Source organism: Panthera leo, chromosome C2, assembly GCF_018350215.1.
Source record: "Panthera leo isolate Ple1 chromosome C2, P.leo_Ple1_pat1.1, whole genome shotgun sequence".
NCBI lineage: Eukaryota > Metazoa > Chordata > Mammalia > Carnivora > Felidae > Panthera > Panthera leo.
Genome location: NC_056687.1, coordinates 100,568,388 through 100,577,401, shown reverse-complemented (window position 1 = coordinate 100,577,401; position 9,014 = coordinate 100,568,388). Strand labels below are relative to the sequence as shown.

The following is a 9,014-nucleotide window of genomic DNA, read 5'->3' as shown; positions in this document are numbered from 1 at the left end:
TTCTTGAAGAGTGAAGTTGGCCCAGTTGGGCGGGGCTCAGTTTAATGGCTCAGCTCTCCACTGGATGGTGCTGCTAGCCTACTGGGGTGGTGTTGAGGCACTTGTAGGTGTGTATGGGCATGTGCAAGAGTGGTGAAAATGGCACCACCCAGCTACCCAGTCTCTAGTTTTGGAACTCTGTTCTCCCGGATCAGCAATTGCGCACCCGTCCTCTGTCTTCAGCTCTCATCCACTCGCCGCTTTTTCACTCTCCGTGACCAGGCCCCAGGCAGTACCTCTTTCCCGGGTTTTGTCTCAGATGTGGCTGTTTCCCCTGCCACATTACTTCTGAAGGACTGTGGCTTTTTGACCCATTCTACCCCTCTGCGGGAGGGTCTCACTGAGCAGTGGCCGAATGAGCAATGGCCGAATGTCGGCTGCACCCAGGAACGCTTGCTGGACCCTGCTGCTGCTGGTGCCCCGAGACTGTGGCCAGGTGCCAGCCCGCCCCAGAAAAAGTTCGTGAGACAGTGTAGCAGCAGCGTTTCAGGGATTATGGAAAATCACAACACACATCTGGCACTAGGCTTCACCCTTAACGACCTTGTTCCAGCACCAGCGAATGTGGCCGATTTCTGGGGTCTGCTGGGACCAGGTGGCTTCAACAGTCTCTACCAAATGTCCTTCCAGCAGTGGAACCGCTTTTCCCCGTGTGGCCCAAGAACCTCCTGGACCCCACTCTGCTCCTGGGGATTCGCCCTTCCCACCAGAGCACCGCCAGGTATGGAGCTGCGGAGTTGCAGCCTTTGTGCTCCCCTTATTTACAGTCTTAATGGAACTTAAACCCTCTCCTTTCTCCTTTCTCCCTTTTTAGTTTAGCCCCTGAGGCTGTTTCCAACTTTCCACTTTCTCTCCAGCTCCTTTTGGGAAGGTGTACTTTTCCCATATTCTCTCACCCCCACCGTCTCTGTCCTCTCTCCCCTTGCAAAAACACCTCCCTTCCTGCTCCTTGCTCCCCAAGTTCACCTCTCCACACCATGTACCTGCTGAATTCTGTGGTTCAGGTTGTGCAGATTGTTGTGTTAATCCTCCAGTCAGTTTTCTAGGTGTGTAGGATGGTTTAGTGTTGGTCTGGCTGTATTTCATGGACATGAGACACAAAAACAACTTCCATGCTGTTCTGCCATCTTGGCTCCCAACCCATGCCCAAGGGTTTTTATGTTGTTTCATATTTACCGTTTCATGGTTTTCTTCACTTTTTTCCTGTATTATTTCCTTATTACAATACAGCATCATTCTCATCCTCACTTATTGTCAAGAATAGCACATTTTTATAATATGCAGGTCCAACAATACAATTTTATAATTATTGTTTATATAATTGCTCTTTAAATCACATAAGGGAAGGATGGAGAAGAAATATATAATTTTACTGTGTGTCATACCACCTATATAATTGCCTTTGGTTTTTCATGTGGATTTGAATTAGTCATTGGTGTCATTTCTTTTCAGCCTGAATAACTTGCGTGGCATATTTCTGAGTGCACATGTATGATAGCAAAAAATTCCTTCCATGTCTTCATCTAGAAATGTCTATTTCATCTTCATTTTAGAAAGATAGTTTTGCTGGATATAGTTTTCTTGGTTAACAGTTTTTTTTTTTCTTTTAGCACTTTGAAAATAGCATTCTAGTGTCTTTTACATTCATTGTTTCTGACGATAAATCATGCGTTAATTCTCCTGAGGTGACCTTGTATATGTCAAGTCATGATTCTCTTGACATTTTCAGGATTTTGTCTTTTTGTCTTTCAAGACTTGTACTATGATGTGTCTGGGTATGTAGCTCTTTGCATAGATACATTTTGGAGTTTGTTGAGCTTCTTGGAAGTGTGGATTAATGTTATTAACTAAATTTGTGATGTTTTAGCCATTATTTCTTTTAGTGTATTTTCTGTCTCTTACCTTTTCTTCTCTCTTCCTAACAATGATAATAATCCCATTTTATGTTTATTAGTAACTTTAATTCTGTCCCACATTTCTCTGAGTCTCTGTTTGCTTGGCTTCATTTTTTACCTTTGTGTATTTCAGATTGCCTAAATTCTACTGATCTATTCAGAGTTTCCTGATTCCTCCTTCTGCCAGCTCCAACATACTCTTATTCATTCTGGTGATTTTTTTTTCATTTCTGTTATTGTAATTTTCAGCTCTGGAATTTCTATTTGGTCCCTTTTTATAATTTCTATCTCTTTATTGATATGCTAATTTCATTCACACATAGTTTTCCTTCATCTTTTGTCCATGGTCATCTTTAGTTATTGGATCTTAATTAAGATTTAAGAGACTTTACTTAAAGTATTTGTCTATTAAGCCCAATATTGGCTTGCTTCATCAGGAGTTTCTGTCAATTTATTTTTGAAAACTGGATAGTTGGGATATTATAATGTGGTAAATCAAGGAATCAGATTCTCTTCCTTCCCCAGGATATGCTGTCATTGATCTTTAAGACTGAAGTTGTTCATTTGTTTAGTGCCTTTTTCAAACTGGTTTTCAAAAGTTAAGTTCCTTGCCATAGAAGGTCTCTGTTCTGCTATCTCAGGGGTCACCAGTCACCTGTCACAGATGTCCTTAAATGCCTGGAACCAAAAGAAAAAGAAAAAAAGAATACTGCTTTCCCAGTATTTGTAGCTTGGCTGGGAACTGGGGGTAGTCCTTCACTGCTAAGCCAGGCTGCCTACAATCCTGCCTTAGTTTTTCTCACCTTCTTTTGTGGGAATACACAGATCTGCCAGAGACACATGCACAGGGATCTCTTAGGACATTTCTGAGCATGCATCCAGCCTTGGGCATGCACACTGGACTCTGTGCCCTATTGTATGTGTTGTTCCTTCTGAGCCCTTATTACTGCAAGAAGCTTCTTCCTCAGACTCCACATTCCTGGGCTTTTGGAACAGTGTGCTGCTTGCCTAATCTGCTGTCCCCTTCCTTAGGCAGGCATGAGCAGTGTGTATTTTTAAAATTTTCAACAGACATCACCACCAACATCCAAAAATCCATAGCAGTCCAAGATTGGGGGTGGGGGGGTGATAAAGCAAAGATCAGCCTTTTTTTTTTTTTTTTTTTGCCTGTCCTTCAGGAAACCACCAGACAGATCAAAAGACACAACCACAGTGTTTTAAGAACAAGGCCCATATTAGTCTTCTATCACCAGCAAGCTACACCAGGAATGAAGGCCACCATTCACATCACCACCAAGGGAAGAGGGTGATGGTAAACTGCTGAGTGACAATGGCACAGTACTCTCTTACTGAAATTCAGCTGTCCTTCTCTTCATTAGGCTGTCACTCGGTTGTGTGTTTTGAATTAGATTACAGAAATCCAAAAAATTGATTTTTTCAGTCTTTGACTGCTTATGTTTTTTTCCTGTGGAAGGACTGATTCTTTGAACACCTTACTCAGTTATTTTCTCTGATGTCACTTTCCAAAATTAGGTTTTACTAATTTTTGCTGGCATTGAAAATGCAACTGATATGGTTGTATTGATCTTATGTCTAACAACTTGCTAAAATCCACTGTGAATTTTAGTATTTTTCTGTGTGTTTTCATATTAGTAATATCATCTGCAATTAGTTGCAATTTTACTTTTTCCTGTCTGATTCTTATACTTCTTATTTTATAACATTATGCTGTTAATGTAGGCAAATTCTATTCTGTTCAATTCTATTTTCTCTTTGGAATGGGAAGTGAATTATATACTCCTAAGAAGTGTGAGAGAGGACTGATAGGATCATAGTTTTAAGATAGTTAGAGCCCTGGAGAATGTGTTAAGTAGTCATTATAAAAAATTGCCAAAATGAATGAATAGGGAAATGTAATAGGGTTTCAGGGCAGAATTTAAGGTCTTATAGAAGATAAAGATCATGGATTTATTCTTCTACTGAAATGTACACTGATGAAAATTTTTCCAGCAATGATCAGCTGCCCCAAATATAGACTAGGATAAAGTAGGATCAACATTAATTCAAAATTTATTTCATGTATGTGGTTGAGGGAACAAAATGAAATATAAAATGTGTTCAATGAGGTAAGTGAAAAAATCTCAAATGTGCAAGTCAGTGTTTTTTACATAGGCTTACTCCCATGAACCATTACCCAGATCAACATAAGGAATATCTTGATAACCCAGAAATATCTGATGCGCCTTTACCCAGTTTACTCCCAACTCATCAGTGATCATTATTCTAGCTTCTGTCACCATTAATTAGAATTGCCACTTTTTGAACTTCATATTACTGGAGTTACACATTGTATATTATTTTGTATCTGGCTGTTTTTGTTCATCAAAATATCTGTAAGATTCATCAATGTTGGTTTGTGTATTAGTGGTTTGTTTTTAGTGCTGTGGAATATTCCATTATATGAGTAAATTACTACCTATTAATCAGTTACTAATTGATGGCTGGGTTTGCAGTTGCTGAGTTTTCTGAGAAGCAGATACTGAGGCAGACTTAGATGTGCAAAAATATATTGTGGGCTAACCCCTAAAAGAAATGGGAAGGAAGAGTCATTGGACTGTGATCTCAACCAGCCCATAAAGGAGGTTCAAAGCAAAGACAGTCCAATAGAAGAACCCTGCATTGCCAAAAGACGGCTAGGTCCTTAGTAATTCATTACTGGGGGGTGGGGGAGTGGTAGAGGGGGGATTGCTCTCAAAAGTTTGTAACCTTGGCTGCTATTGCCTTGCTCACATATTGGCTGGACACTGCTCAAAGAAGACCTCGGATACCATAACTTCACTCAGTTAATTGCCAGGGCAACCCCGAGAAAAGTGTGACACCAGTCCAAAAGCTGAGACAGATTCTGAAGACCAGGAGGCAAGTCTTTGCTTGGAATTGAATCTAAGCAATTATGATTTCATCTCTATTTCAGCCAGAGTCCTCCCCTCCCTACTCTCAGTTTTTGACTATTATAAATAAATCTGAAATGATCATTATTGTAAAAACTTTTGATACTGATCAACGTGGTTTATAGGGTAGCTATATATTTATCTTAAAGAAATACTATCTGTATCAACTATGCTTTAATAATTTAAACAAGGGAAAAAAAGGAAAAAGAAAAGAAAAGAGAAAAAAGAAGAGAAGAGAAGGAGAAGAAAGGGAAGGGTAGGGAAAGAGAAAGGGGAAGGGAAAGGGAAAGGGAAAGAGAAGGAAAGAAGTACTGTTAATTTGCAAAGTGGTTGGGCCAAGTTTCCTTACCACAAAAAATGTAGAAGTATCTGTTGCTCTACATTTTCATCAACCCTTAGTTTTGTCAGTCTTTGAATATGTTCCTTTGTACTAAAGTTTGCTTATCCATTCACTGATAGGCATTTGAAGTGAATCTGCTATAAATATCCATCTACAAGTCTGCTGGTTTGTATGTGAAGTGTATGTTTAAATTTTTAAGATACTGCAAACTGTGTTTTGATATTACTTGTACATTTTACATCCCTACTAGAAATATATGAAAGTTCCAGTTATTCCATATTTTTGTCCAAACTTGGTATGATTAATCTTTATAACTTCATCCATTCTGGTGGTGGTATCTTACTGTAATTTACACTTGGATTTTCTTAATAATTAGTGATGTTGAAAATCTTCTCATGTGCTTACCATTTATACTTATTCTTCACTGAAATGTTCATCAAAATGTAGACCATTTATAACTTGGATCTTAGTTTTCTTCATTATTAAATTGGAAAAGTTCTTTACATATTCTAGACACAAGTCTTTTTTCAGATAGATTTTATATGTATATATATTACAAGTGTTTTTTTCCCCAGGTCTATGGCTTGCCTTTTGATTATCATAGCAGTGTAATATGAAGAATAATTTTGATAAAGTACAATTACTGACTTTTTCTTTTATATTTTGTACATTGTTTGTTATATGTCTTTGTGAAACCCAAGGCACTAAGATTTTTGCTGATATATTTATCTTGTAATTTAAGCTCTTACATTTATATTCAGGATTCATTTTGAGTTAATTTATGTATACTATGTGAGATTAGGAATAGAGGCTTTTTTTTTTTTCCTTTTTAAAAGATATCACTATGCAATTTTTCTACCACTTCTTGTTTAGAAGATTATCCTTTCCTGGTTAAAGTGCTTGGAGGGTTTAAAAACAATCAGTAGGGGGATGCCTGGGTGGTTTAGTTGGTTAAGCGACTGACTTCGGCTCAGGTCATGATGTCATACTCCGTGAGTTTGAGTCCCACGTCAGACTCTGTGCTAACAGCTCAGAGCCTGGAACTTGCTTCCTATTCTGTGTTGTGTCTCCCACTCTCTCTGTCCTCCCCCACTCATACTTTGTCTCTCTCTGTCTTTGAAAAGTGAATAAACCTTAAAAGAAATTTTTTTTTAAACAATCAGTAGGCCATTACAGGTGTGGTGTAATTTCAGGACTCCTTTGTTTCTTTGCTCTATTTATCTGTATTTATACCATTATTGCAGTGTTTACATTATATCGCTTTATAATACATGTTAAAATCAGGGAGTATATGTCCTCAACATTTGCTTTTCTTTTCAGTCAGCCTTTTAATATCCATATCAATTTTAGAATTTTCTTCTCTATTCCCATAAAAATAGAGGCCACTGGGGTTTTAGTAGGGATGATATTGAATCAATATATCCATTCATGTAGGATATAACAACTTAGAAGTGTTGAGTCTTTTCCCCATGAACAAGATGTATTTCTTTCTTTCTTTAGGTCTTCCATATTTTTTCTTACCGATGTTTTATGATTTTGGTGTATAGTTATATAATATCTTTTGCCAGATTGATCCTTAATTAATTAATATTTTTGATGCTATTATAAATGGCATTTTAATAATAATACTCTAAAACTTCCATTTCCAATTGTTTACTGCTAGTGTATAGAAATATAATTGTTTTGTAATTGGTCTTATATCCTGCAACATTGCTAAATTCACTTATTAGTCCTAGTAGCTTTATTTGTAGATTCTTTCAGATTTTCTGCATTAATGACTAAGCCATCTATAAATAAGCAATTTCAGTTCGTCCTTTCCAACATAGATGTCTTGTATTCATTTCTCTTGCCCCAGCTATCTTGTTCAATAGAAGTGGCAGAATGGAAATCATTGCTTTGTTCATAATCTTAGGGGGAAAGTATTTAATCTTTCACTATGACATATGATGTTTTGTGCTTTCCTTTTATCATATTGAGAAAGCTTCCTTCTACTTTGAGTTTGTGGAGAGATTTTTATTACAAGTGAATTTTAATTTTCTCAAATGTTTTTCTCTAGACCTATTGATATTCTCATGTGGTTTTTTCTTGTTTTGCCTGATAACATGGAAAAATTCATTAATTAGTTTCCAAATGTTAGACTAGCTGGGATAAACCCCACTTGGTCATGCTGCATTATTCTTTATACATTTTACAACCAAGAAGTGAGATACCATGATATGTCAGGCCAAATATTGAAAGGTAAATGAGGTTATATTAAAATTTTACGGCTCGTGCCAAATTCAAAATTAATTATATGTAACTCAGGATATGAGTGAATTATCTTTAAAATGACATATTACATAAGTCACAAGATATATGAAAGTGTAAGTATTAACTCTTTCACAAATAATATATAATAATAAGTAGAGCAAAAGCCAGTTTTGTACCCTGTTCTGTAGCACACAGATGAATATACTGTAGTATGAAATTCCACTGTTACTACATGTTCTGTAGACTCCATGTTATTGTATAGATACCTTTAGTTGGGAAGTGTTATTTGGTGGCCAGAAGCCGTGATGACATAATTCTTTAAGTTATTCTTCATCTGAATATTTATATATAGCCTATTCCAAATAAACTAATTGAAAAAAAAGTAACAAATATGAAAAAAAAGTTAAAATAAGAAATACTAAAAATGTCTTAGACAATAACTAAAGCAAAGAATAAAAGGCCTAATGATCACCGGACATCTTCTAGTGAAAGAGAGAGAGAATATTATCTCCCTTATCACTCTGTAATCAGGTTCAGTAATAAAACTTGAATGGTTTGTCTGTGAAAGTGTTTTTTCCCTCTCTCATGCTATTTGCCCTCAGTTACACATCTCTAAACATTTTATTAAATATCCTGCCTCTAATCATCCCCTTCACGCTTCCGAGCAGCCAAGCACCTATATTTTGAAAACGTAAACTTGACTCTTAGCACTTGATTAGTTTCTCCGCTGAAGCCCGTGTGCTCGCAGTCCCCCCGCGGATCCTGCGGTTATTGTTATGTCATCTCAGACAGCCACTCCACAGGGGCTCGAGGCCCTGCCAGTCCCAAGCCTCTGCCATTTACCTCTACTGATTTTACTGCCAAGTTCATCGCTCTGAAAAGAGAATAACCAGCCATGAGCAACATGTTCTTTTTCTGCAGACTGACAGGGCTGCGCTTTAATCTCCTCTCGTGTCTCATAACAGAAGCTTTTATAACGGTTTTTGCTGACTGTCAGACTGTTCTAAGCCACCGCTCACTATCCAGTGAGGGGGAGAAGACTTTAGAATTATTTACATTTAGTTGACAAGAAGGATGTTGAAAATGAAACGTACATATGATAAAATGCTGGGGTCTGCCTTAGAATTGGTATTCTGAATGGAGTTTTTTTTTTTTTTTTTTCTTTAAAACATTCACACATATAGAAGTTTTTGGGGGGGGGATTTAAGGAACACAATTATGGTATACCTCATGAAGTGGAAGGGGTGGATTTTAAATTACTAATTGTGTTTTTTTTTAATGTTACATAAAATGATTTCCATAAATCATCCTTCTGCTACTCTAGGCCTGACTCCAGCATCTCACCAGCCATCTTTCCTCTTCTTATTATTCAACAAGCTGAGAAAACCATTCTCTTAAGTGGGTAGAGTTGGATAGTGGAAAGAATACTGAAAATGGTTTAGTATGGTATATATTATAGTGTACAGTAATTGTTTATATGTTTTTCAACTTCACTAGACTTTCTTGGAAGACCAATCCATGACTGCCTTGTGAATCCATCTA

At 37.2% G+C, this 9,014-nt stretch overlaps 1 long non-coding RNA gene across 1 annotated transcript; it reads right to left on the bottom strand.

Moving 5' to 3' along the window:
• Window positions 1-2,367: 2,367 nt before the first annotated feature.
• On the bottom strand, window positions 2,368-8,382 carry LOC122230311. The gene is made up of 2 exons (XR_006207373.1): window positions 8,316-8,382; window positions 2,368-2,612 (listed from the first exon to the last, which is right to left on the bottom strand). It is a non-coding gene; the product is annotated as an uncharacterized LOC122230311 (long non-coding RNA).
• Window positions 8,383-9,014: the final 632 nt, after the last annotated feature.